At 49.7% G+C, this 27840-nt stretch overlaps 1 long non-coding RNA gene across 1 annotated transcript; it reads right to left on the bottom strand.

Moving 5' to 3' along the window:
• Positions 1 to 8086: 8086 nt before the first annotated feature.
• On the bottom strand, positions 8087 to 10300 carry LOC140597691 (uncharacterized). Its single transcript, XR_011999538.1, has 3 exons — positions 10174 to 10300; positions 8583 to 8674; positions 8087 to 8259 (listed from the first exon to the last, which is right to left on the bottom strand). It is a non-coding gene; the product is annotated as an uncharacterized lncRNA (long non-coding RNA).
• Positions 10301 to 27840: the final 17540 nt, after the last annotated feature.

The following is a 27840-nucleotide window of genomic DNA, read 5'->3' as shown; positions in this document are numbered from 1 at the left end:
ATCTTGTTCTGCAATATTCTTTTTTCTTCTTAGCAATACGTTTTGGAGAGCCTTCCTACGTTTAGCAGTTCAAGGGAGACGTAGCATTCGGAACTAGTTTGCCATGAAGGAAATTCAACAACCTCCAAGACTGACCTGATGGCCCACACCGCATGCACCCAGATCACGGACTATGCATCTCGACAAGCTAAAAGACACAGATGCACCTGGTGCCCATGTCCAAAAATTTCAAAGCAGGGATTGCACAAGGAAAGAGCCAAAGGCACCGGGGCATGTTTGAGAAGTGACAGCGCATATCTGTGAGCTCTAATTATGAAACCCGGCTTCCTGGGGTTTCTATCCTTCGTAGAGACACTTAAATAGCTAAGAGACAGGCAAACTCAAATGGATTTCTGGAGGGAAGAATGCTAGCGCTGAATGGAAGCGAGTGCGCCCAAACCACCAGGATGTTTCAGAAAGGATCAGCCAACCAGGCCATTCCATCTCTGGACAACTCCAAGTGTGTGTGTGTGGTCACATGTGCAACCATGTGAGGTGTCATCAGAGCCCACACCGCTCTCTCCATGTCCCAGGACTGTCATCTTCTCCTCCTTGGCTTTGGAACAGGCTCAGTTCTCAATAATAAATGATTCTTAAAAATTTCATTGTCGGGCTCCATGCCAAGCATTTCCACATTGAATGCTCTGATCAGGGCTGTCTTACAGATGACACACAAGGTAACCTAACCTACTTGGGCCTGACCCACCACCTTCCTACCTCCATCCTCTGGGCTTTCTCAGGCAGACTCAGCCCCTCTTCTGCCTCTGGGGAGCTCATAGAGGCCTTCCTAGAAGTTTCTTGAAATCCCTCCCTCCCTTGGCTTCTGCAGTAATGTGCCAGGCACCATGTTGGTGCTGTTCACTAACTACACTGCCACCCTGACCCCCTAAACATGGGGCGGGTGCCAGGCTCTGGTGCCAAGCTGCCCACTCGTCTCTCTCCTTGGGGGCCTTCTCTCTCACACCCAGTCTCACCCACTGGGAGTTTTGGCTCGACTCTGGCTGCCTCCCACCTGCCCGCTGGATGTCTCCATCTCAGGCTGCCTGAGAACAAGCACCTTTACCCACATACCGTCCATGCCTCACCCAACAGAACCTCATCGCCAGTGGACAATTCTAGCAAGTGACTGCTTCCTGCCTCAGCCAGCTGCGGTCGTGTTTCCTCTTTGCTGATGCTCTTGGGGCTTGCTCAGCTCCTTGTAGGAACATCTCAAATGTGTCCTCCAAGGACACCCCTCAAGCAATGAGGGAAAGAAGGAAGTCATTGGATAATCCTTTGATGTGGCGATTCTGAAGTTTACCCAGTTGCTCAGGGCTTCTCCAGAAAGATTCAGCCCTGTATTCCCACAGCGTAACTTCTCATTAACCCACCATTTATTGCCTGTTCTCCCTTCTATTCACTCCCCCCAATCCTTCACTTGTGCTTCCAAAGATAAACTCTCAATGACTAACACCCAACTATGGATCAATGACTTACACCCAACTATGTATCTACTTTGAGAAAAATCCAAAATAAGACCCCACCCACAAATTGGTTTGCATTTTGGGGCTCTTGATTTACACCTATGATTTTCTACGTCTCCCAGACAATAGGGTTGAAATCCCCGAATCCTTTATTCTTTTGCTCTATTCCTTCCACCTCTCTGAGTCTTTCTGATTCACCCTTTGACGTATCTTTATTTCCATTTTTCCATTATTCCCACCATAGTTCAGGCCCTTTTAGCCTCCCTCCTTGACGAATCCCCATTGCTCAACCCATCCCATCTGCCAGGAATGCTCCTCAGATTTTGCCAGATTTATCCTTAAGGGCTCCTTTATGCCATGCTTGGTGCCAGGTTCTGTCCTTCAAGGCTCCTCTGGGATGGTCTTCCCTGCCACCCCATTCCAACAATGGTTCTCTTCTCTGCGCTCTCTTTACATCCATTCATTTGACATTGGCAGTATGTTCTCTTTCAGCACTGGTTACTTACACATGTATATTTTTTGCTCCTCTGATAAATTTTAAGGACCTTAGTGTCAAGGACTATGGACATAGGCTTAAAAAAACAACAACTCCTTAATAGGGCCTCAGCCAACATTGGCTGGTTTTATTGCCCAGCTTACGTTGCTATAACAAAGTAAATGCAGGTAAATGGTGAACAAACTTAACTCATCTCACACACTATCCTGAATTCCCAGAAGTCCTGTCCACAAAGCTCTACCCAAAAGCTTGATATTACAGCAAGCTGCCCAAATGGATAGAATTAATCCCCCTGCATCTGCATGCTGGCATTATCCTATCCATCAATATTTCTGCGGGTCGATGGCATCATGAGGGGGTTAAAGTTGGTGATGTTACCACATAGGAAAAGGATAGTGTCTGCCCTAGAAGTGCTAGGAAGAGTGGGAGTCGATAGCCTTCTGCCTCTGGACTGAACAATGGTGACCATTCATTTCTTCTTTGCTTCATTCAACAAACATCTATCTGGCACCAAGCAAGCAGTGGCCCTATGCTAGCCACTGGGGGAGGAGTTACAAAGCTGGCACTCAAGACCCTTATCCTCATGGGGGAGACAGATAATAAAGAAACTGAACAACCAAATGAAATAACTGCAGATCACAATGTGAAATAAACAAAGGAAGAAAGAAAAAGTATAGGAAAAGAGGCTGTCACAGCAGAAAAAGGTCTGACATGGAGAGGCTTCTCTAAGGACAAGTCACAAAACTGATCAAAACTAGACCACGACTGACACACGGCAGACACCTACGTCTGAGGCAGTGGAGTGAGCAAAGGGGGTAGTCGGAGAAGGCTTCCTGGGGGAGGCGGCCTGGGCTTGGGCTTTAAAAGTAGACAGAGGGGCACCTGGGCAGCTCAGTCAGTTAAACGTCTGACTCTTGATTTTGGCTCAGGTCATGATCTCAGGGTCGTGAGATCAAGCCACGCATCGGGCTCTGCATGGAGTCTGCTTGTCCTTCTCCTCCCACCCCACCAGCTCACTCGAATGGCTCTTTCTCTAAAATAAATTTTTTAAATCTAAAAAAAAATTTAAAAATTAAAAAAATAAAAGCAGACAGAGAAGCTTGTTGAAAGGATGACCTGGAGACAAAGGCAAGGAGGTGCTTGCTGGGGGAGGAGGAAGGGAAGCTTGGCTATGCTCCCTAGAGCACTCTGTCAGAACCGGTCCGATACCATCTCAAGTCCGGGTGAAATGTGGCAGCCAGCTGTCCCCGATGTCACCCACGGATGGCAGAAAGCTGCTCAACCAAGAACCCACATTGTCCCCCTGAGATTGCGGTGGCTTCAGAAAGCCCCAGACGCCCAGGCATGCCAGCCTACGGTGACGGAAGGCCCAGGATGGGACAGTTAGACTACACCTTTTCCCTTTCACAGAACTAGCAAAACCAAACAGGCATCTGTGCAGGGGTGTACGGTTGTGTGCAGGGGACACAGAGCCTGGGGCGTGCCCAGGGCTCCTCCCCAGGGTGAGCAGCAGGAAGCCCTACCCAGATTTTGCAAGAAGCTTTGTAATGCAAATACTCTCCAAGACACCGTCCAGGCATTCACCTGAGATGCCCTCTCTTTCTCTCCCGGGTCATTTCTTCCATCCCAGGGAGCGGGTCAGATGGGTGGGAGATGTGATCGAGCAGTGCTGGGAAAATGCTCAGCCCCACCCCACCCCTCCTACCCCCCAGTAAGGGGGAGGCGTGCCCCTTGCAACACTGAGGCTTTGTTTGCACTGAGGTTCTGAAATCAGCCTCCTCACTTACCTCATCCAACACTGAAAGCTCTGTCCCTTCCTTCTCCTTCACTGGGGAGCGGGTGGGAAGAGAGGGGCAGAAAGAAGGAGTAGCTAATAATGGCCAACATGCATATCTAAGCCTGCCCTTCCCACCCGTCAGTGCCCCCCACCTACAGATGAGAAAATTGGCTCATTCTGTACAATCTGTTGATTTTCCCTTGACAACCCCTGCCTCTCTGCTTGCCGGAAGTCAGACCACCCGAAGGAATGGCTGTCCAGTGAAGAAATAGTTCTGGGCCTACCCTTAATGAACAGAGTCTGCGTTTCCTACAGGAAAATGGGCGCCAGCCTTGTGTACAGGTTGCTGATGAGGCCAGAAGCCACCAGGATTTTTCACAGGCTCCAGAGGAAAGGCCCACGTGATAGAATAACAAACCATCACATTTTAATTCCTTTATTCAACTAAATGGCTATTGAGAGCTTCCACATCAATGTAGACATTCCTGAGGAATTGGTCCATTGCTTCATTTTACATATTTGGCCAGTGAGGCCCAGAGAAGACAAGCAACTCCTCTAGGACACACAGCAAAGCAGCTGCAGGTGAGGAAACGGGGCATTCAGAGACATAGTGACCTGTCCCCGGTCACACAGATGATGAGTGGGAAAGCCAGGTCCTGAGGAGTAGGGAGCGGTCTCATCCGACGCTTTTCACCACTTACTTGAAGCCACTTTGGAAGTTCAACATGTCAACAGCAGTATTTTCAAATGGAATGTGTGACTCTTTAATAATTATTTTATCTGGCAAATTGACCTTTAACCTACCTATTTTCAAAAAACATCTGAGAAATAGGATATTGAAGTAGACCTATAACAAGAGATTGAATTAGGAATAAAAAAACAATATCTCACACAAAGTAAAGCTGGCTTCACAGGTGAAAGCTGACAAACATTTAAATCTTCACAAACAATTAATCCTTCACAAACTCTCCCAAAAAATAGAATAAGAGGGATCACCTCCCAACTCATTCTTTGAAGCCAGTATTACCCTAATGCCCAGTTACACCCAGGACTGCCTGGTTACGAAGACAAAAAAAATTAGAGACCAATATCCCTCGGGAATATACATGGGAAAATGCTTGCAAACCAAATTCAGCAACATGTAAAATGATCGTATACCATGGCCACGTGGGATTTTACCCCAGGAAGGAAAAGTTGATTTAACATAAGGAAATTAATCCACACAATTCGCTATATATGACTTGAAAAAACAGCAAGACAAAACTATCTGATCATCTCAGTTGACACAGAAAAAGCATTTAACAAAATCTAAAAGTTTTTCCTCATAAAAACACGCAGCCAACTAAGAATGCAAGGGACTTCTCCAGCCTGATCAATGCCATCTATGAAAAAACCACAGCTGAGAGCATCCTTCATGGTAAAAGACTAGATGTGGTCTGGTCCGGAACAAGACAAGGATGTCTCCTCTCACGCCCTGTTCTCAACATCATGCTGGGGGCTGTAGTCACAACAACTAGGCAAGAGAACAAAGGCATCCAGATTGGAAAGGAAGTAGTTAAACTACCTGTATTAAAGTTGACATGATAAAAACACGTGTTGGCAAGGATATGGAGAAACTAGAACACTCAGACACCACCGGTGGAACCGTAAAATGTTGCAATCACTTTGGAAACAACCTGGCAATCTTCCCATGATTACACGTATTGTGCCCATATGACCCTGCCATTCCACTACTAGGTATCTGCCCGAGAGAAGTGAAAACGTATGTCCACACAAATACTCATTGCAGTCATAACAGCAAGAAGCAGAAACAACCCAAATATCCATCAACAGATGAACGGATCGACAAAATATGATATATTTGTACAATGGAATATTAGTCAGCAATGAAAAGCAATGCAGTTTTGATACATGGTACAACATAGAGGAACGCTGAAATACACTAAGCAAAGAAGTCACACACAAAGGCCACTCGTTGCGTGATCCCATTTGTATGAAATGTCCCCAGCAAGCAAATCCATAGAGACAAAAAGTAGGTTGGTGATGGCCAGGGGCTCAGGGGAGACAGAGAACCAAGGGGAGAAGGGAAGCACAAGTCCTCCCTGGAGAATGAGAACACTACATCTGAGTGATGGCCTGGTTGCCTTCTGGCATTCCCTCTGAACCTAGCAGATGAAGGCACATTTGGGAGACGCTGCAATTTCACTGGTCACCTAAAGCGGCAATGCCGTAAAACCAGTATCACTGAAAATAGTTAAAATAGTTGGAAGCCATATTTAATGGCAAACCGTGAGACCCGGAAATTTCTAATACAAGCCAGGAGCTGAGAAGTCAGCCTGCCCTCCACTCCTGGCCACCTGAGTCCTCTCCATTGAGGTGCACTTGATTTCACGTTAATCACGCGTTACATTTCTGGGCCACCACGTGACTTCTGGCTAGGCATTCAGAGCTCACCAATAAAATGAAAGGGTGGGACAACATTCTTTCCTGATCTGAAATGTGTCGCGTCAATCGCCAGGCACAGCGATCTTGGAACCATGCCAGCGGCCAGCCTCAGGACAAAGGTGATGCTGGGGCTGGGAGGACCCAGGTCCCTGACGACATCATTGATCCACCAAATCAACTAGTCCTGGAACCCATCCTACCTCTGGACTTCTTGCTATGTGACGTCATACGAGTCCTCACTGTTTATCCTTACAGGTTATGGCAGGATTTGTGTCACTTGCACAGAAGCGATCCTTGACTAATGACTGGTCATGTTGACTAGAGCAAGCTGAAGTCTGGACACGTGGCCTACTCTGGTATTGACTCTGCTGCGTGATCTTCAAGAAGTCACTCAACCTTTCTGGACCTGTTAACTCCATCTCAAACGTGGGGATGATTTTTCCCATCCATCCTTATTTTGTAAGACGACTCTGAAAACCGATGAGATGCAAAGGGTCTACAGAAACCTAAGTGGTGCTGGGATTAACAGATCACAGTGTCTTCCCTCTTCGATCTTAAACCCTAAGAGGCTTTGCAACACCATTTTGCAAACGTTACATCATTCAAGCTCACGTCAACACTTTGAGGTGACAGTACCGTTATTTCCATTTTTGTAGATAAGGAGACAAGGTCAGGCGTGTTGAGTGACTTGCCCAAGGTCACATAAGCTGAGGCTTGAACCTGTGTGATCTCATTTATGGACCATTATCATACACCCTCAATCACTACCCTATCAAATAACTAAGGTCCATCCGTCAGCAATCAGAAAATAACGACACTGCCAATTACCTGATTTATTTATTTGCTTAACTGATAGCTTCTGTCAATTAAATGGTGAATATGCCCAATGGTGTTTGTGGAACCTAGTAAAGTCCCATAATGTTGGTTACTTTACTTCTAAAAACAATTACTATTCGACAATGCCTGTGATGAACATGTATTTGCCTAGTACCTCCCTTCTTCGAGAAGACTCCTCTTCCTACCACATGGACAAAGCAGATCGGCAATGAGAAAAAAGCTCACATGCAGAGAAAAGCAGTTGCACCATGTCCTGCACATAGACTATTTCCTTTCCAACCTGCCCTTTGATATTTCCTTCTTTTGTTTGTTTTTTTGTTTTTTGCCACAAATCCTTCTAGTACATTCTCCCTTGGGCCCATGCTAGTTCCATTTGGGTGTCTACCACTTTCAATGGAAAAGGCCATGAACTCCCGACCACGTGCAAAGAGGTCGTGACAAGGCAGCCACGGCAACCCCCAAGGCAGGAGAGCACACATCGCATGATGTGCACGCACGCATTTTAAAACAGACTGATACCCAGAGGCTATCTTCCAGCTAGAAATTTGCTCAGTTTTAGTAGTTTTAATAAACTTGAACAAAAAAGCAAATGCTCTTGCGCAGAATTCCTTTCTGCTTAGGTAATGCTGGTTCCACTCTAGGTGGGCTCTAGCATAGCAAAGAGCATCTCCCTCAGCGCGGTGGGAAAGAAGGTAGAGGCTGCTCAGAAGTCATAGCTTTGACTTAAAACGGTAACTCATCTCTGTGTTAAGAAGCAGCTTTGAAGTTTCCTGGGGAAGTTGGGAACAGACACAGTATGAGAGAGAAGAATCTAGAAATGTTGAAAAGCAAAAGATCAAGAGCCGATCCTTCATGTTCAGAATGATGGACGAGTCCTAGAAAATCTGTGAATCATTTCAGCTCATAGAGCTTTTCTCAACTGTAATGATTATTTGTCCATTTCTTAGAAGGTCTTTCTTTTTTTTTTTTTTTTAATAAGCTTTCTTTTATTTTTTTTTAATTTTTATTTATTTATTATAGTCACAGAGAGAGAGAGAGAGGCAGAGACACAGGCAGAGGGAGAAGCAGGCTTCATGCACCGGGAGCCCGACGTGGGATTCGATCCCGGGTCTCCAGGATCGCGCCCTGGGTCAAAGGCAGGCGCCAAACCGCTGCGCCACCCAGGGATCCCTTAGAAGGTCTTTCTTGATTAGGAATATCATCTGTGAGGAAGAGACGAGATGGGTTCGACGTGGCCCTGACTCTAGTTTTTGTATTACTCGGGGTCCTGATAGGATACAAATGGCCCATCCCAACTGTAGGGTTGAAGAGAGTTTAAGGCAGGGACTGGGCACAGGAGAATAGGTAAGGTTCAGGGAAACCAACGAGGGAGAGTACAGGGCCTCAGCACCAGCCAGTGATGACGCCTGACCTCCCACTAAGCCAGAGGGGACAAGGGCTGGGGGAGCAATTGTTTCCAGAATCTAAAGAGGGCAGCTACAGAGGGAGACCCACCTGCTGAGAACTGCGGCTACTCCCCTCTTACCGTCCGTCTCTTGCCTGTTGTTCCACTGGCTGAATGCAGCTGGAATCCAGAGGCCATGAGAATCCATTGGTGCCATCCAGATAGGGCAGCTCCTGGGGCAGGGAGCAGGATGGGGAAGGGTGGGGACAAGATGGTGACAGGCCAAGGGAAGAGATCTAGCCCTGTATTTGTCTCCCCCACCCCGCCATTGGGGAAGCGTTAGAGTGGATAGCTAGCGAGAGATCACAGCCCTGACTTCCCGCCCAAGCTCTGGAGCTCCATTTCCAACTGGCTATTGGGCATGTGCTCTTTGGTGTCCTGCTGGCCTCTCACACCCAACGCATCCAAACCACACAGCTCCTTGGTTGCTCCTCGGTTCTGATCCTTCGCTGGACCTCCCAATTTGTTACATTTCTCCAGCTCCGTCCCCCTGGTCACCCAAGCTAAGAGCTCAGCGCCCCTCCATGCCATGGTCTCCATGGTTCCTAACCTCCCGCCATCTTACCACTCACCATCTTGCCCACCCTTTCATTTCCATCTTGAAGGATCCTCTTCTTTTTTTTTTTTTTAAGATTTTATTTATTTATTTATTCATGAGAGTCACAGCGAGAGAGGGAGGCAGAGACACAGGCAGAGGGAGAAGCAGGCTCCACGCAAGGAACAAAGTGTGGGACTCGATCCCGAGACTCCAGGATCACACCCTGAGCCGAAGGCAGATGCTCAATCGCTGAGCCACCCAGGGGTCCCGGAGGATCCCCTTCTAACTGGTTTCCACATGGCTAATGTCCTCCCCTTTAAATGCATCTTACACACCGTGGCCTCATTAATTAAAACGCAACATGGACCTTGATTCATCTGCCCACGACTCAACCAACCCAGCCCCAACTTGTTCTCCAAATATGCTCCACGCCTGCCTGCCTCAATTTCTCTGCTAAAACTTTTCCTTTGCCTGGAGGAAGGACTACCCTTCGTCTTTACTTCCTGGAGCCTAGCCTCCCAAATATTTTGATCTTTTCCCTCCTCTGCTCTCCTGGGATATTTTATTTGTACCCCTCTTAGGGCATATAACTCATTCAACTCCATATCACCCTAATCCATGGACATGAGTTCTTTCCTCTTTTCCTTACCACTTTGTTAACTTGAGGGCAAGAATCATGACCTATTCATTTCAATAGTTGTCCTTAGTACCTAGCCAAGCGGCTGGCTTGCTGTAGATATTTAATACCAGCACATTGAATGAACGGACAGGACTATCACTTGGGAGGTTTTCCAAAGGCCAACGGGGCAATGTATTTCTTGGTCTGTCTCTCTGGTCTCCACAATACCACGAATCAAGTAGAGCCCTAATGAGCCCCACGTCGATTGTGGCACATATGACTAATCCCATAATATACTTGAACTGCTTTATGAAAGCGCTTCTCAAACAGCTTTATAGCAGAGCCAGGCACCCAAGGTTGGGAAGAGATATCTAGAGGTTTATTGGATCATTAAATGAACCGGAGGACAATGGGCATTGTGTTCAGCAACCCAGCCAGAGGGAGACCCAGGGCACCTGAACCATCCCCACGGTGAAAAAAATCAGCCCTCGGGCTTCATGTCATCTACGACTCACCAGAAGGCGCCCCGCAAGGTTCAGATGAGGCAGCGGGAAGAGTCTGAGAGCCCCACGCCCACCATGGGGGGTGGAGGTGGGAGGAGGACCGGCATGGGGGGGGGAGGAGAGAAGAGGGGAATTGTCAAAAGTGCCGTGATTTAGTGTCTGTCTCTTTCTTCCTCCTTCCCTGCCTCCCTCCCATCACCCTGCCTCCTGCACAAGGAGCTATTGAGAAGGGACAGAACAAACGCTCCCTTATGCGGCTCCCGCGGCGTCTCCGGGTTTGTCCGAGACAGCTGCCTGCAGCACGCTATGGTTACTCATTACCCGGGTTCCCAGGCAGGAAGGGGAGCGAACTTAATAGACCCGAACCAACCCCCCCCCCCCCCCCCCCCGCTCAAATACTCCAGCCGTAAATAAATAAATAAGTCAGGTGTACCAGGACTTGGGCACGGGTCGGGGAGGGAGGCCGCGGCCGGGATGGAGGGGAAAAAACAAACAAGAGTTTCCAAAGGGGGAGGAGGAGGGGGAGGAGGGGGAGGAGGAGGGGGAGGAGGAGGAAGGCAGACGCCCTTTGGAGAAAGGACAGAGGGGCACTTGTGCTGCTGCCTGCCCTCGCCTGCAGGGCTGCCTCGGGTCTCAGCTGGCCACTCGCGGGCCTTGCAGAGAATGAGGACTTTGAGCGAAGAGAAAAGAAAGCCCCGTTTCGCCAGCTGCCATGCCCAGCCTTCCGAAGCGCGCTTGCTTCTTGAAATCACCGACTGCCCCCACATTTGCTAGTGGTAGAGGCTCGGGGAGGAGGGGGCACGGGTTTTGCTGTACCCCCGGCCCTCCAAGCGAAGACTTCGTCCTCCGCCACCACGGTGCCCGGTGCACAGACGGGGAGGGCAGGAATGGATGGGGAGGGTGAAGGGCTAAGAGGCAAGACAACTGTGGGCATGAAGACAGTCGCACCCCACCCCCCCAATTTAAATACATTGATACCACTGGTTCTCAAGAGGGGTGGTCTCTCTCCCCGCCTTGCCCAGGGCATGTTGGGCCATGACTGGAGATATTTTTTTGTTGTCACCCCTGGCGAGGGGTGGGGGGGAAGTGGTCCTGGCATCCAGAGGGTAGAGGCCAGGATGCTGCTAAACACCCTACAACACAGAACAGCCTTCCCCGAGACAGGATGATCCAGCCCCACGTCACGATGCTGAAGCTGAGAAATCCTACTGTAAATCTAAACATCTCAGAGCCCGGTCCCCAGCCATGGCCATCAGTCAGCCCACCGGCCCATAACAGTTCCATAAGTCCTCCCCCCACTCCGCCCCACCCTCGTTCTTCCAGGGTGGATGAGGGAGGAAGATCCTAGAACTGCACCTGACGGTAATGCACTGGTCTCCTTTGCAGTGATTCTGGGAACAGGACCACGGAGCCAACACAACCTCCACCAAGGAGGAGAGGAGGTACATCCATCATAGTGGCATTCGTCTGTCACCACCTGATCATTTAACAGACTCACTGAGTCATTTCAGGACCGGTGTGGCCGCCTATCACTTTGTCTCAGAGTCTCTGCCAACTCTGGGGGCTCGTGAGGCTGCGTTTGGGGTTATTTTTTTTTCCTACTGAATTTGTTGCTCCCTAGCCAAACAATCTTGCACATGACTCTCACCCTCCCTGGGCCTCAATTTAATAAAGTCAGCGTGGGCAAGGATGGTCCCCAGTCACCGTCTCGAGACCACTGCAAAGTTTAATGAGCTCTTTCTGGAGTTTAAAGTGCTCCCAGCAGACCTCCTACAAAGATGAAGCCTGACCCAATTACTGTGGCCAAGTGTGCAGTAAGCGTGGACAACTTCAAGGGCCAGTATGAGATTTGTTTTCCAGTGTGGCTGTGGCAACCAAGCGTTGGTGGTCCAGCACAACCCTCGGCATATTCCAGGAAGACCATCCTACCCCCTGCCCCGGGGTAGACCACCTGCTGCTGCCGGGCCAATGCCTCCGGTGCCCCCACATCACTTCCTCAGAGGTGTGCGTGCGCGACATGTGCGTTCATTGTGTGCCATCTGGGTAATGTGCGCGCGTGCGTGTGATATGCGTGTGCGTATCTGTGTTGCATATGTGCGTGTGATGTGTGTGTATGTGCCACGGATGATAAATGTCAGGACATAGAGGACCAAGGAAGACTCCACAGATAAGACCGTCCTGAAACATCTCTGATGGGTAGCTTTGGGGATCTGGGATATTTGGAAACTTGAAAAGTCTGGCCTGAGTTCAGTTCCTCTCTCTGCTACTTTGGAGCCATGTGAACTTAGGCAAGGTGTTAACTCCTGTCGGATTCCATTTCCTCACCTCTATAAAGGGACAATAATATCTCCTACCCTTTGGGTTATAGGAATTAGTGAATGTGGGTGAAGTCCCTGGGGCTGGGCTCGTAGCAAGCACTCCGTAGAGGGCAAATGCTCTGATTATCAGTGTTTCAGGAGAGAAGCTCTTCCTAGAGTCTAACCTACTGCTGGCTACTCCCTTCTCTGCATTCCCCCTGGGTTGGTCCCCATCTCTGCCTGACACAGTCCTCTCTGACTCCAGTTGTCTCTCAGGGGAGGTGTCAGACCTCCACACGGCAGCTGGGGCATCTGGTCTACCTGGCCCCTGCTCAAAGGAACTAGGGTAAGCTGATGACCAACCTGCCACCTCCGGGGCCCCAAAGCCTTCCTGGATGGCCCATCAGATTACAAAGAGCCTGGCTGGAGCTTCCTCCCATAGGCCTACAGCTGACGCCTGCTTCCTAGCTCCCCCAGATGCCTGATGACGACTTATTGCTACCATAAAGCAATGACGGGCCACTATCACCATTCAATCAGCCCCGCCTGCCCTTCACCACCGGTTTGTCAAAGCCACCCCGCCCTTCCTCATTGTTAGCTCTCCGCTTGCTTATCTGCTGCTGGAGACAGAAGTCTCTGGTTTAATTGTGGCAAATTAATTATTGAACTCCACAGTCTGCTCCTCCCCACGCACACGACAATAACTCCCATTCAAGGCCGAAGTGGAGTCCATGGTCATCATAGACTAGCTAGGGGGAGCTCGTTCAAGGCCCAGCCCCGAGGGGGCTCGGGAAACTCTTCCCCCATGAAGCCTCTCTGTTCCAACCCTTCTGTTCCAGATACCTCCATGCAGGAGCGACTCTGTAACAACACAGGCTGAGTTAAACTCTTGCTTTGCAGATCAATCGCTGATATTGCCACAGAACTCACCAGTTTACTTCTGGGGATCTGCATAAGCTTCTGAGTCTGGTTCAGAGCAGGTGCTTAATCTGTGTTGAACTGATGAGTGAACACGGATGACCATCCTCTCCAGCTCCTCGTGTATTGAATGATGGTTGATATATTCAAAATAACCTACATAACTCACTGCATATACCTGGTAGGCATTGTTTCTAGCACTTTGTCCTCCTAACCCTGAGGTGGGTATTGTGGCCATTAATTTCTATTTCCCGATGAGGAAACTAGGGACTTTTTTTAATAAAGAGGTTAAGTCACTTGCCCAAGAGCCTGGTGAGTAGCAAACCAGCATTCAAACCCAGAGTTCACACACCTACATGTCATCTCCTCCTGCTTCCTGTGTGGATATTGTTAACTCTTCCTGTAATAGTAACACCAGCACCCCAGAGTCCACCCCCCAGCTTAACTAAGCTCTAAAGAGCTTGACCAAAACCACTGCCAGTCTTTGTGCAATCTTCCCAGCTGTCCTCCTTCCTCCTCCCCAGATGGACAAATACACCAAATTCTATTATTCCCTTTATTTTCATCACAGTTTTAACACATATGTGCAGATCCCTAAACAACATGATGCTCAGTTTTATTGTTGAACCTTATTAAAATGGTATTATGTTCCTTGGAGTCTGCTGCTTCGCTACCCTAAAGTCATGAACATAGTTTCTGAGATTTTTCTTCTCTGCTCCTCTACTTTTTATGCTTTTCTTTGCTCTAGCACTCCTGGGTTTAATCTATGCTGTCTCGATTTATATTTAAGGATATATTGTTTGCAAAGCTTTATGGTTCATAAAAATAGCTCCTCATCCATCTTTTCTTTTGGGCATGTAACCCTTACCTCCTCCTTTTTTTTTTTTTTCCTCCTCCTTTTTCTAGCAATGTACAAGGCTCCCTACAATGAGGACCCCACAGTGAAAGGGGACCCAGGCTGACACAGGGTTTCTGGGCACTTTGGGTAGGTTGGGAATATCACTGGGCACCCAGGTAAATATTGCTTGGATGTTTCGTGGCCTGTGAGATGACAGACAGCACAGGATTACAATGTGGTTAAGACAGGCCTTTGAAGCCAGCCTCGCTTGGGCTGAATCTCCCTGTATTAATATGTTATTGACATAATAGAGTTACGAACAATGGAATGCTATTGTCTTACAATAAGAGGCGTTTATTTGCACATTTGTTGTCCTGCAGGTTGACTGGTTCTGCCAATCTGGGATGGACTCAACTGGGCAACTTGACCTCAGGTTGCCTTTTGGCTGAACTTGAAGCCTAGGCTGTGAGTTAATAGTTATCTACTGTTGCCTAAAACACTGCCCCACAACTCAATGGCTTAAAACAACATTTCTTTTTGATGACGATTCTTCGGGCTGGCTGGGCAGATCTACTGATCTTTTTTTTTTTTTTTAAAGATTTTTATTTATTTATTCATGAGCGACAGAGAGAAAGAGAGAGAGGCAGAGACAGGCAGAGGGAGAAGCAGGCTCCCCACTGAGCAGGGAGCCTGATGCAGGACTCGGTCCCAGGACCCCAGGATCATGACCTGAACCGAAGGCAGATGCTCAACCACTGAGCCACCCAGACACTCAGATCTTCCCTGGGCTCACTCTTGTGTCTAGGGCCCAAAGTGGTCTCATTCACACGTCCAGCAATGGATGCTTGTGATCCTCTGGGGATCACTGGTTCTCTTTCATGTGGCTTAATTCTTCAGTAAGCTAGACTGAGGTCTTCACTACATTGTGGGCTTACAGTTCCAAAAGAGTGAGAGTCCCAGTGAGTAAAGTCTCTCAAGGGCTCTGGAATCCACACATCTGTCACTTTGGCCATATTCTCCTGGTCAAAGCGAGTCACTGGTGCCCCGGTTCAGGTTCCAGGCAGGCAGGGCAGCAGAAACAGGCTCCCCCTCTTGATGACACAAAATGGCAACTTCACATTACAGAGGAGCATGGATTCAGGGTGGCATGATTCCTTTGATGGGACAAGGCAGAGAGTTAAGTATCAGCAGGATCTACCACGGTGGGGTTCAGATCCACTCCACTTGTGTTCTTCTCTGGAGCTGTGACTGAAGGGCCAGTAGAGACCTGGGATGTGCTCTTCTTGAGGTAGACCACAGGAAACCAAACCAAGCCAAACCAAGCCTCCTGCTCCTGGCATGGTTGCTAACATTCCACCGGCTAAGGCAAGCGATATGGCCAAGGCCAACATCCACGGTGCAGGAATAGTGGGAAGGGGTGGGGGAGTATACATAAACTAAACAATAATACATGCTATGATAGGCCTTTGGCAACGTACAGTATTTAGTTCTTGCCTTAAAAATACAGGGTAATTCCTCCTCTAGAGAGTTTTTTCAGGCAAAGAGACTAATTCATTTGGTTTGCCTGGGACTCTCCTGGTTTTACTCTTTTTTTTAAAGATTTTATTTATTTATTGAGAGAGAGAGAGAGTATGCACTTGCAGGAGCCGGGGCGGGAGGGGCAGAGGGAGAGAGAGAAACAGACACTCCGCTGAGCAGGGAGCCTGATGCAGGGCTCAATCCCAGGACCCCAGGATCACGACCTGAGCCACCCAGGTGCCCCTCACTTTCTCTCTTTACGAAGCACCTCTTCTCCTCTCGAGGGCCGTTTATGAAGGCCAGGGAGCAAGGACCTCAGGAGGGAAGGGTTTAGGAGGTATGGAGTACGGGAGAAGTAGGGCAGTTGGAGATTATTAATGGAGAGAGATTGTCCCACCAGCTGTGCGTGTAGCTGCTGAAAAGTTGCTTTTCGTTCCCAGGAAGTGTGGATAATCATTATCCTCTTAATACCTAGTTGGGGGTTTTGGGGAGGCTTGAGGGGGTCATTAAGGTTGTTAGTCCCAAAACCGTCCTATAGGACTGCGGGAAGTCCTGGGATAATGGGACTTTCAATGCTAAAACCAGAAGAGTCCTGGTGCACCCGGCTTAGTCGGTTGAGCATCTGCCTTTGGCTCAGGTCGTGACCAGATGCAGATTCCCAGGTTCCTGCATACCCCAACCCCCACCCCCTTGCTCATTGGATGGGTCTGGAACAGGCCCTGGGCATCTATATTTTTAATAAGCTCCACCCCCCCCCCAGGTGGTCCAGCCACTTCCCATCTGCGGCCAGATCCCTGAGATTCATTCCAGTCCCACGACCGGGAGCCTCCAGATGCACTGCCTAAATTGACTCCCCGGTGCTTTTTGAAAGAAGCTGGACGCAGCTCTCTATTCCTGGCTTTTTGATGGGGATTTGGGCCTAACAGGCCTTCAGTCTCCAAGGAACGTTCCACAGGGGGGCCTCCCGTCTTGCACTTGGACCACCTTATTGCTGCAGGCACACGGGCACTAGAAGCAGCGTGCGCTCGGCAAGGTCTGTTATTACAGGAGCCTGTAAACCCCCAGGGGACACTCAGACACGTCTGCATGGCCACCACCTGCTGGAACTAAGGGATAGGAGGTTTCTGCGAAGTTGCCCGTACCTGCATTCGGAGCACACTGTCCCGAGGAGGTGGTTAGAAGTGCAGTTGGACACTGTCACCTTTTAACATTCCAGCAGTGGCCATTTCTCTGCCCAGACCTGAAAAGTGTTCCCGGGCCGTGGAGTGGCTTCCTGCGCCTCTCCACTGCCCTGCTGCTGCTCTATTCACTCTCCCTGGGCCGCAGCACGCCGCTGCTCGGCCGCCTCTGCCTCCCTGTCTGACCACTTCTCCAGTCTTGCATACGCAGAAGGTGCCAGAGGCAACGCTCTGAGAACAGCACCCAGCGCGCGGGAAGCACCAGGTGAGCACCGGCGTCCGTTCAGCCTCTGATCACCCCGGGCACACCTCCTGCTGACCTCAGGCTCACCTGGGCCTTCCACGCGGCGCCCCCGCCCACCTTCCTCACCCACTCTGCACCCCTGCCGTTCCCAGCTCTGTGGGGTCTGGCACTGTTTTATTGCCAGCCCATTTCCCGGCTACACAAAGGGGGCCTTTGTTGCAGATCCTTCCAGATGTTGAGTATTTGGAAGGTGTTTGTCCTCTAGGTGCCCCCTGAAGGGTCCAGGACAGGAGTTCGAGAGTGGCAATCCCGGGCCTCGGGAGCTGGGACTCGCTGAGAGAACTGGAGAAAATCATGAGTGCTTTTTAGTATCATTTTCCCCGACCCTATCAGTTGGGTCCCAATCAGCCCACTTGCCACTTCACCTTTGTGCCCACCCGCTTCTCTCTGCTGTGGGTGTGCCCTTCTGTCGACTGAGCTGGGCCACCTGCCTGCCTTATTTGAGCCAACAACCATGAGAAGCATACGCTGCTGTGGGCTGAACTGTGCCCCTAAAATTCACGTGTTGAAGCCTTAACCCCCAGTGTGACTATATTTGGAAATAGGGCTTTCAGGGAGGTGATTAAGGTTAGTGAGGTCATGGGGCAATGTCTTCATCCAATAGGATTGGTGGCCTTATAAGAAGATGGAGAGATGGAGATTTTGTGCTCTTGCACTCCCCCCGCCCCCTCTGCCATATAAGCACCAGAGAAAAGGTGCACCACACTGGCACCCTGACCTCAGGCTTCCAGCCTCCAGAACTGTGGAAGGTAAATGTCTGTTGTTTAAGCACCGTTCCCCGCAGTCTATGGTATTTTGTTACAACAGCCTGAAGTGACTAAGGCATAAGGCAAGAATTATGACTCACTCTCAAGCGCGACCATAGCTTCAAGAAAACAGGTGACTTTTAAATGACAGCACATAACCTGGTGTTCTGATTACGAATTCAGTGCTTTTCCGTGACAATATGCCTCCTTTTTTAAATTATTTCTTGAAAAAGAAATAACATATCGTCTCTTTTGGAGGTTCACCTGCGAGGTGGTGACCGGATAATAAGTAATGGTGCCTCCTGGCTCTAGGCAGCTCTCCTGTCCACCTTCCCCCTGATTCTGGGGAAGTCAGGAAGCAGATTTGTAAACACACAGATTGAGGCCCAGAGAGGTTGGACAGCTTGCTGCAGGTCACACAGCAGGCAAGTCGGAGGGAGGGCTGGACTGCGATCTGGCTCCAGTGGGCCAGCACAGGGCCCTTTTCTGGAGGTGTGAAGTTATGGAAGGGTGGGAAGTCCATTGGCGGGGTTCAACTATTCCCAGCCAAGCCTGACCGTGCTCCAATAATGAGCAGACCATGCCACACTCGCTGGGCATCCTCTTTCTTGACTCCTGGGGACCCCACCTAGTTATAGGCTACCCCCTCTGCTTCCATACATTAGCCCCCGTCTTTCCTGTGTTACTCTCTGCTCCACACTGGCCTGCGAAGTCCTTGTTCCTCAGCACCAGGTGCCCCCTTTAACTACTCTGGACCTCAGTTTCTCTCTCTCTCTTTCTCTTTTTTTCAAATTTATTGATTTATTCATGAGAGACACAGCCAGAGGGAGAAGCAGGCTCCCTGCGGGGAGCCCGATGCAAGACTGGATCCCGGGACCCCAGCATCACGTTCTGATCCAAAGGCAGCCGCTCAACCGCTGAGTCACCCAGTCATCCCTATGGGTGACTTTTTTTAAAAAATAATAAATTTATTTTTTATTGGTGTTCAATTTGCCAACATACAGAATAACACCCAGTGCTCATCCTGTCAAGTGCCCCCCTCAGTGCCCGTCACCCACTCACCCCCACCCCCCGCCCTCCTCCCCTTCCACCACCCCTAGTTCGTTTCCCAGAGTTAGGAGTCTCTCATGTTCTGTCTTCCTTTCTGATATTTCCCACACATTTCTTCTCCCTTCCCTTATATTCCCTTTCACTATTATTTATATTCCCCAAATGAATGAGAACATACACTGTTTGTCCTTCTCCGATTGACCTACTTCACTCAGCATAATACCCTCCAGTTCCATCCCCGTTGAAGCAAATGGTGGGTATTTGTCGTTTCTAATGGCTGAGGAATATTCCATTGTATAGATGAATGGATAAAGAAGATGTGGTTTATGTATGTATATGGGTGACTTTTAAATGCCTATTCAAGTGCAAAACCATTGGTCCCATCATGGCCCAGCCTCCAATAACGCAGCACTTACTAATCGAAGGCATAGGGAGCTTCATTTGATTCTTAGACACGTCGAAGGCTGCTCATTTCTCAACATTCACAAAGTCCTTCCCAACTTTCATTTTTTACACCTACTCTTACCTTCGTAAGCCTCCTTCCCCTGTACATTTATGGAGCGCGAACTATGTGCAGTGCGAGCTCAGCGCACACCACCTGCCTTCACATTCAGGGAACTCCTCTGAGCTCTCTTGGGATGGAGAGAACCAGGAGAGAACCAGGAGAGAACCAGGAGAGAACCAGGAGGAAGGAGGCCCTAGGAAAAGGGCACCACGGAGAGGAGAGCAGACATCCCCAGGCGCCTGACTCCGGGCAAGCAGTGAGCTGACTCCTTGGCGTGTCCTGGTCATTTTTGTACAACCAGAGCACGGACAGTCATCAAGACTCAGAACTGCCATGCTTGGAAAAGCAAAATTCCACTCTTGTTTTTCTAGACTTCCTTGTGGCCAGAATTGGCCATTTCATGTATTTCTGACAGAGGAGATGTTACAGGAAGACTGCTTCTAGGAAATCCTGGGCTTTCCTACCAAAAAGGAGGGATGCTGGTGGCGTGGACCTCCCCTCTCTTCTTCCAGCCTCGGATAGTGTATTCATTTCCAAAGGCTGCCAGAAAAAATTACCAGAAACTCAGCAGCTTAAGCCAACAGAAACTTAAGTCTCTCATGGTTCAGAAGCCGGAAGTTCAAACTCAAGGTGTCAGCAGGGACACATTCCTCCCGAAAGCTCTAGGGGAGAATCCTTCCTTGCCAATTCCAGCTCCTGGTGGCTCCCGACATCCCCTGGCTTGTGGCAGCATCACTCCCAACTTCCGCCTCTGTCTTCACGTGGCCTCACTCTATCTCTGTGTCCTCCTTTGTCATTGGATTTAGGGCCTGCTCTCAGCAAGTATCATCTCATATTGATCATAACCTCAGAGTTATATTTGCAAAGACCCAGAAAGGTCAAGTTCTATGGTTGTGAGTAGACGTGAATTTTGGAGAAATGCTATTCAACCCACTACAGACAGGGACGTGATTTGCGGGGCTGCAGCAGCCACTTCGTGGCACTGAAGTGCAAACGTGAGGATAAAACCAAAAAGCACAAACAAGCTGAGGATGGCAGGGCAGAAAAATAACACCCTAAATGTTAAGATATGATTCTGAGAGCAGAGTCAGGTCTAGGAAAAGCCGACAGGATAAGGGCAGAGTGGGTCAGAGCGGTGCACGTTGCCTGTGGAGTCACACAGACCTGGGATTAGATTCCAGGCCACAGTCACTTTCAGGAGGGAAACCCAGGCAGCTTATCTGACCTCTCTAAACTTTACCGAAGCTCTCTGAAAGCCTGATTTGAGGAATACACAAGACAATGCACAAACCCTGCAAGCACTCAATAGTTCTCTCACTTCCTATTTTCCCCCAAGAACAGCAACTTTGCCTCAGGTTTACATCTCCAGTGGGTGGCATATCCTATGCAATGAACTAAGAGCTGTGAGCCCAAACTGACCAACCAAACATTGGCTGTGTCAGAGGCTGCTCTTTAATATTTTGGGGTTTCAGTTCCTACCGGTGACGTGTAGAGACTCACTGCCAGGTTACTGGGGTACGGTATGGGGATACAGAAAAAAGAAATCAGAAAGACTTCCAGTAAAACATGGTAGACTGAGCACGCGTGATTCCTTCTACTCCTTCCTGAAACCACGGAAACAATAGCAAGTGTAGCCCCTTCCCCACGGGACACTGACAATTTAGTTTCCAGAAAAACTGACCCAGAGAGTCCAGACATGGGCACTGCAGACAAGGGCAAAGAGGGGAGCAGAGTCAGGACTATCAGAGCGATCCCTCTACCGGGCCCTTCCGAACATTCGCGACCGACTGACAACGCCCTTGACAAGAAGCGTCCAGATTCCTCTACGGTGCCTCAATCATCCTGAGAGAAAAGACCTACACATAGTGGCAGTGGAAGTTTCATAGTGAAAAGTCTAGTCTCTGCCCAAATGCCCTTCAGAGGGGTTGACCAGCCGTCCGGTCCCATCCACATGGTCCTACCCACCTCCATCCCCACATATAGAGCTTTTGGTGAGACACCACCAGACGTTGGGGGAAACTCCCAAGGAGGGCAGACAGAGATCAAAACACCAAAATGGGGGAGGGAGAGGAGAAGGAAAGCCGGGGTAAACTGAGGCAGGGAGCGGAAGAAAACAAAAACATAATAAGACCTACTAATCCTTTCATTATCACCCTGGATGATAGAAGAAAGCACTGGAGTGACAGAAGAAAGTATTGCATCCAAGAAGCTGAGAAGAGGAGGCCACCAGAAGAATTATCATGGCAATCTGAGCTCTCAGAAATGAATAATGGGATCGTTGAAGAAAGCGGTGGAACTGGAAGATAATGTTGAGAGACAGAGACAGAGAAGGGCGTGGGTAAATACAGGAGGGGTGATGAGAAAGAGGATCACGCCAGGAGTTTCAAGATCCACCACATAAGATTTCCAAGAGAGAAACAGAAAAAAAAATTGAGGGGACAAAACGGTGAGACAGATCATTTGAGACAATGGACACATGTTTCCTGGGTTGGAAGTTTTGTGTCAGGGACCCCACGTGATGGATGAGACCGGATCCACACCAATATCCGGTGTCACACAATTGCAACCCACTGGGAATGAAAAGGAGACCTTCCAAGGAGGGAGGCAGGAGGGGAAGAAGGGAGGCAGAGAGATCACACGTGAAAGACCAGAAATCTCAATAGTGCTGAACTACTGTAAAGCAGGTAAGGGAGCACCAGCAGGGCTGACTTGCTTCTGGAGGCTTCGGGGGACAATCCACCTGCCTGCCCCTTGCTGCTGGCAGCTGCCTGAATTCCTCGGCTCACAGCCCCTTCCATCCGGAAAGCCTGCAACGAGTCTTTCTCAACACCCCACTCCTGCCTCCTCCCTCCATCTTCCGCTCATGCAGACCCTTGTATTGATGCTGGGCCCCATCCCGATAATCCAGGGTGATCTCCCCATCCCAAGGTCAGCAGACAAGTCGCCCTCTTTCCAGGGGCACCCTCGGTTCCCCTCGGGCCTGAATTAGGAGATGCTCGCAGGTTCTGGGGACCAGAACTCAGACATCTCTGCCTACGACACTAGGCATGGTGTGTTCTGGACAGAGCCGAGGCCCCTCAGAGAGAAGAGGAAGGCAGGCCTGTGCTGGGGGTTAGGGGCTGGAGCGGCAGGGGGACTAGGGTCCCCAGGGGCCAGGCTGGGTCTCCAGCACACTTCAAGTTACGTTGAGAAGCGGACCCTTATTAGGTTAAGACCCCTCAGGGAGGCCTGTAGCTTGAACCCAGCGTGAGGTGAAGGCAACTTTCACTTCGCAAGGTAAGAAGTCAGTAGATAGTATCTGAAACCAAAACAGGGAGAAGTGCCAGGACAAGCATGGTATTGGGAAATCGGAGGTAAATATCAAAAGAAACATATAATTGGAATTGAAGAAGGTGTTCAAGGGGAGCAGATTCAGAGTTGAGGAAGCAAAGCGCAGAGCGTGAGGACGGGCTCACCGCGTGCGTTAGCGTGCTGTTTGATTTATTAAGCGTTATTTACCTTATACTCAATACACTAACATTTTAATTTTTTTAAAAGACAGCGAAAATGGTTTACCCATTTCTGGCAACCACGCAGAAGGTTCCAGGAAGGGGATCCCTGGGTGGCTCAGAGGTCTAGCGCCTGCCTTCGGCCCAGGGTGTGATCCTAGAGTCCCAGGATCAAGGCCCGGGATCTGGTCCCATATTGGGCTCCCTGCATGGAGCCTGCTTCTGCCTCTGCCTGCATCTCTGCCTCTCTCTCTCTCTCTCTATGTCTCTCATGAAAAAATAAATAAAATCTTTAAAAAAAACAAAAAAGGCTCCAGGAAGATACCTGCCCGGGTGCTGCCCCAGCTGGGGTGGGTCTGGCTGGAAGGGTTTCCTGGGAGAATGGATGGTCCCTCTGGTTGCCACTGAGAGCTCGGCCGGGAGATGCCTGGTCAGCAGCGTCTAGATGGACGAGCCTCCCCCTCGACGATGCCCAGTGCCTTACCACTGCCCCTCGAGCTAGAAAGGGCAGGGAGTCAGGACAGGACCCAGCGTTTCCCGTCCCTACAAGATGCCACCTTTAGGTGCAGAGCTCAGGAGAGCAAGCTAAGAGAGGAAAAGCCCGGGGCTGGTTTCCAGGGAAGGGACAGTGACCACAGCCATTCCCCTACGCACATCTGCTTCTCTCCGCCTGGCCCTGGGGAACACAGCCAAAATCTTAATCACCCAGCGTCGCTCTGGCACGCTGAGTGTGTGATACACCTGTCTCCACCGTCAGGCAAATGAGTGGGCTCACAGGCAGAGGCCTGCCCTGCCAAACAATGCTCTCCTTTGTCCCCGCCCAGAGCTCAGGCTTCGCGAGGAAGCCAAATCCATCAGCACTTGTCAGGGCCCTTGACGAACACAATGCGAGTTATGATCCACATTCTCCAGCAAAGCCCCAGGCTGCCAGCAGGCAGCTCTCACTGACACGCAAAGTGTCAGTCAACCCAAAAGCCCCCCGGGAGGGTGGGGGTGAGGGACCCGGGGAGGGGCAGGGCTATGGCTCCCATCCCCAGAAGCCAACTGGGGCCAGAGAAGGTGCCCCTGAAACTCTGACACATCCTTTCTCTAAAGCAGCCCAGCGAGAGCCGCAGTATGAAAAGTTACTTTTCAAATAAATAAATAAATAAATAAATAAATAATAAATAAATAAGAAGAAGAAAGAAAGAAAGAAGAAAGAAAGAAAAGAAAGAAAGAAAGAAAGAAAGAAAGAGAGAAAAAGAAAGAAAGAAAGAAGAAAGACAGAAAGAAAGAAAGAAAGAAAGAAAGAAAGAAAGAAGAAAGAAAGAAAGAAAGAAAGAAAGAAAGAAAGAAAGAAAGAAAGAAAGAAAGAAAGAAAGAAAAGTTACTCTTCCAGGTGAGCAGAGGGTTCTTCTAGGTACTTTAACAAACACGATGAGCCACTGTGTCGTGTATGTCCCCAGCCTATGTGCCTGGCAGTTAAAAAACAACAACAACGACAAAACTCTGTCTGGAAAGAGGGAAAATAAGAAGTACAAATTTCCAGAGGAGAGTCCCTACAAATGCAACACCAACCAGGAAGGTGTGCCGCTGTCCTTTGTAGCCGGAGAGGGGGCAGGCTCTACAGAAGTCGGGGTGGGGGGCGGGGGGGACTTTGTGGTCTAGAGAATCTGCAAGGAGCCTGCATGGATGCTCTCCGCACTAAGATGTGTGTTTCTCGACAAGTCCTGCCAACCATTCTTGGCTGTCTTGTTCTGTTCGGTCACCACACCCCCCTTCCCACTCGGGCCACAGGACAGCTCGCCACTTGGCCAGGAACATGCAAGCATTTTCCTCCAGCAAACAACTGTTGCACTGCAGACTCCTAGCTGGGCTCTGGCACTCAGCACAGAGGGAGGGGACAGGCAAGGAGGGTGTGTCCAAACCTGCTGTCCCTCTGGGGTGGGGTCATTGGCACAAGCTGCCCAGGCCATGGGGGCAAGGCAAGTTCAGAGTTACGATGAGTGAGGATTGAGCCCTGCTCCCTGGATCTCTCTCATTCCCTGTGCTTACCCCACAGGCTTATGTAGGGAAAGGAAAGGAGCTGATGAATGAGTTTTGAGAAAAGCACAAATTCCTTTAGAAATATAAGGTGTTCGAGCTAAATAACATCAGGTAAGATTTTATTGCTTTTGGCCAAAGGCTACCACTCAATTTAAAGGGAGGGGAGAGGGCAGCCTGGGTGGCTCAGCGGTTTAGCGTTGCCTTCAGCTCAGGTCGTGATCCTGGAGACCCGGGATCGAGTCCCACATCGGGCTCCCTGCATAGAACCTGCTTCTCCCTCTGCCTGTGTCTCTGCCTCTCTCTCTCAATCCTCTCTGTGTGTTCTCATGAATAAATAGAATTAAAAAAAAAAAAAAGGAGGGAAGACAGTATGTGCAGTATTTTAAAGCAAATTATATAATGTCACTCTTGGGGGGATATGATAATGGTATCGGGGTCATGTATAAAAAATAAATGCTTTCCTTTTTGAGATACACACTGACCTATGTATAAATAAAATGACACAAACATATGGGATTTTCTTTTCCTCAAAATGAGGAGGAGGAGGGAGGCGAAGGGGGCCAGACTGGTTGGTCGTTGCCGGAACAGAAACACTATTCTGTGTACGTTAAGGGTAGGCCCAAAATTCTCCGTAATAAAATTTGAACAAAAACAACTTGTAAAGATCAAAAACACAGAAGAAAGAGTAAATCTGCCAACGTAAGACTTCCATATGCGTCGTCAAGCGGATGATCAGATCTGGCCTTGCTTTGAAATTACAGGGGCTAAAGTAGACTTGGTTTTCTTGTGTTTGTTGTTGTTGTTTGTTTTGTTTTTAAGCAGACAGTAGAAAGGTGAGTAAGCTCCTGCGGTGTTGGACAGTAAACCACTCATCATTTATGGCGGGACTCCAGAGCAACGTCTAGTGACATTTGCTCCCCCAAAGACTTCTGCTGTAGCACCAGATTATGTCACAGCGGAGATCAGAAGGACTGAGGCACTTCCTAAACACAGGACGCCTCTGGTCCAAGCTGCAGACGTGGCTCAGAAGGAGACCGTCACAAAGACTTAGGAGCAGGAGGAAGGGCAGATTGGCCAGGTATAACGGCGGCAGCACCCCACGTAGTCATCTAGCCCCCCCACCCCCAGGTCAAGTATCCCACCTAGTCTGAAGGACACTGGTGCCCTCTCTGCAGGCGTCCGTGAGTTCCACCCTTAACTGGTGCTCTACTCAACCCGATGCTATCCAGTGACTCTCTTTCTCTTGTTATTTGTGTTCTTAGTGGGTTGTGCTGGTGCAGATTAAGATCGAGGGAATAACAAAAATCACCAGTCCACTCCCTGGGTCGTCACAGTCCCATCCAAACGCACAGGTGCTCTCTCTCCCTCCGACTGGCAAGATCCTACTCTCTACCACTCCCATGTGCTTGGGAGTGGACTCTTCCCTAATCAAGCCTCCAGACGTATCATACCCCGGGCTGGCTCGATTCCTCTTCACACCTGCCAGCAAAATCTCTAGGAGGAGTGGTGCTAACCAATTCACGGGGACCCGGCGACACAGAAAGGCAATGACCCCGCAAAAAAAGCAAGGCATTGGGTGCTTATGGGTCAGAGCCCCAGGGGCCAAACAGGTGGGACCAGCCTCCCCCATCAATGAAAGTGGGGGAGCAAACGTGAGCGAAGCGGGTCCCTCGGTGGGAGGAGCCTGCGTGTGGGTGGCAGTGGCAGCCCTGGGCACAGAAGGCGGTATTCCCGAGGCAGCCCGGTGCCCTACTTGTTCGCTGCGCTTTTCCAAACCACAAAGCCCTGCTTGGAGCTCCCCTGCCAAGGCTGATCGCAATCTGCCAGGCTATCAGCACTGTCATCTTCCATGGACATGCAGTCGGTGCTGTGAATTCTCAAGGAGCTGCCAGCACGAGTCCCGCACAGCCATCACATCTGGCCATCCAGGGCTAGGGTAGCACTTGTCCCCAACGGTGCCGATCAGCCCAGTCTCCAGCCCCGTTCACCCTGCCCCTTCTCCTCCAGCCGCACCACGACCCAAGCCCTACCATGAGGTTAAATCACCCACCATCTTCACCCTTGTGTTTCACAGCTGGGAAACGAGTGTTCAGAAGGACAGAGCCCATTGGAGAAATGCTCTAACCCTGATGGCTGCGCCATCCATCCAAGCCTGTCGCTGCGGCTGGTGCTTGGGTCTACCGAGAGCCGAGAGACTTGGCCCTCTGCCTGGTGGAGCAGGGAAGATGATGGGGGAAACTGGCAACAGGATTTTTCTGCTTTGGAAAAAGACCTTTTCAGCACCTGCCAACCTGATAGGTTTGCCAAGAGTTTTCCATTTGCCAAGAATTCTACATTAAACAAACACACACGCCTACATCACCCCTCCTCCTAAGGACGCATAACCTATTGGGTAAAGAAACAGCCCCAGGAAGGAGGACTAGTACAGGCTCACGAACCCTTCTAGCTTCTGGAGCAGGGTCCATTTTAATCTCTGCCAGATGACCCAGAAGTCTATGCACCTCACATCTTCCTTACATTAAGGGGTTCCAGAGCAAGAAAGTTAGGGTTTGGTTCTGAGCTACGAGGTTTTTGTTGGTGTTGTTGTTTTTATTATACAAATCTATCCACACAAGTTATGAATGTACAGATATATTCATTAAACAATCCTTGGGACACTGCTAGGTCTATAGGCTCTTATAGGTCTGGGAGTAGACTGGTTTTTGGTTATCATCCCTGTGTCTCTCTCTTCCTTCCCTCTTGCCTGCAAAGCACAGCCAATGGCTGGAGACACAGGTGACCACCACCACGAAATATGTAACAGGAGCTGATC

This window comes from Vulpes vulpes, chromosome 2 (assembly GCF_048418805.1).
Source record: "Vulpes vulpes isolate BD-2025 chromosome 2, VulVul3, whole genome shotgun sequence".
Lineage (NCBI taxonomy): Eukaryota > Metazoa > Chordata > Mammalia > Carnivora > Canidae > Vulpes > Vulpes vulpes.
This window is presented reverse-complemented; position numbering and strand designations above follow the sequence as displayed.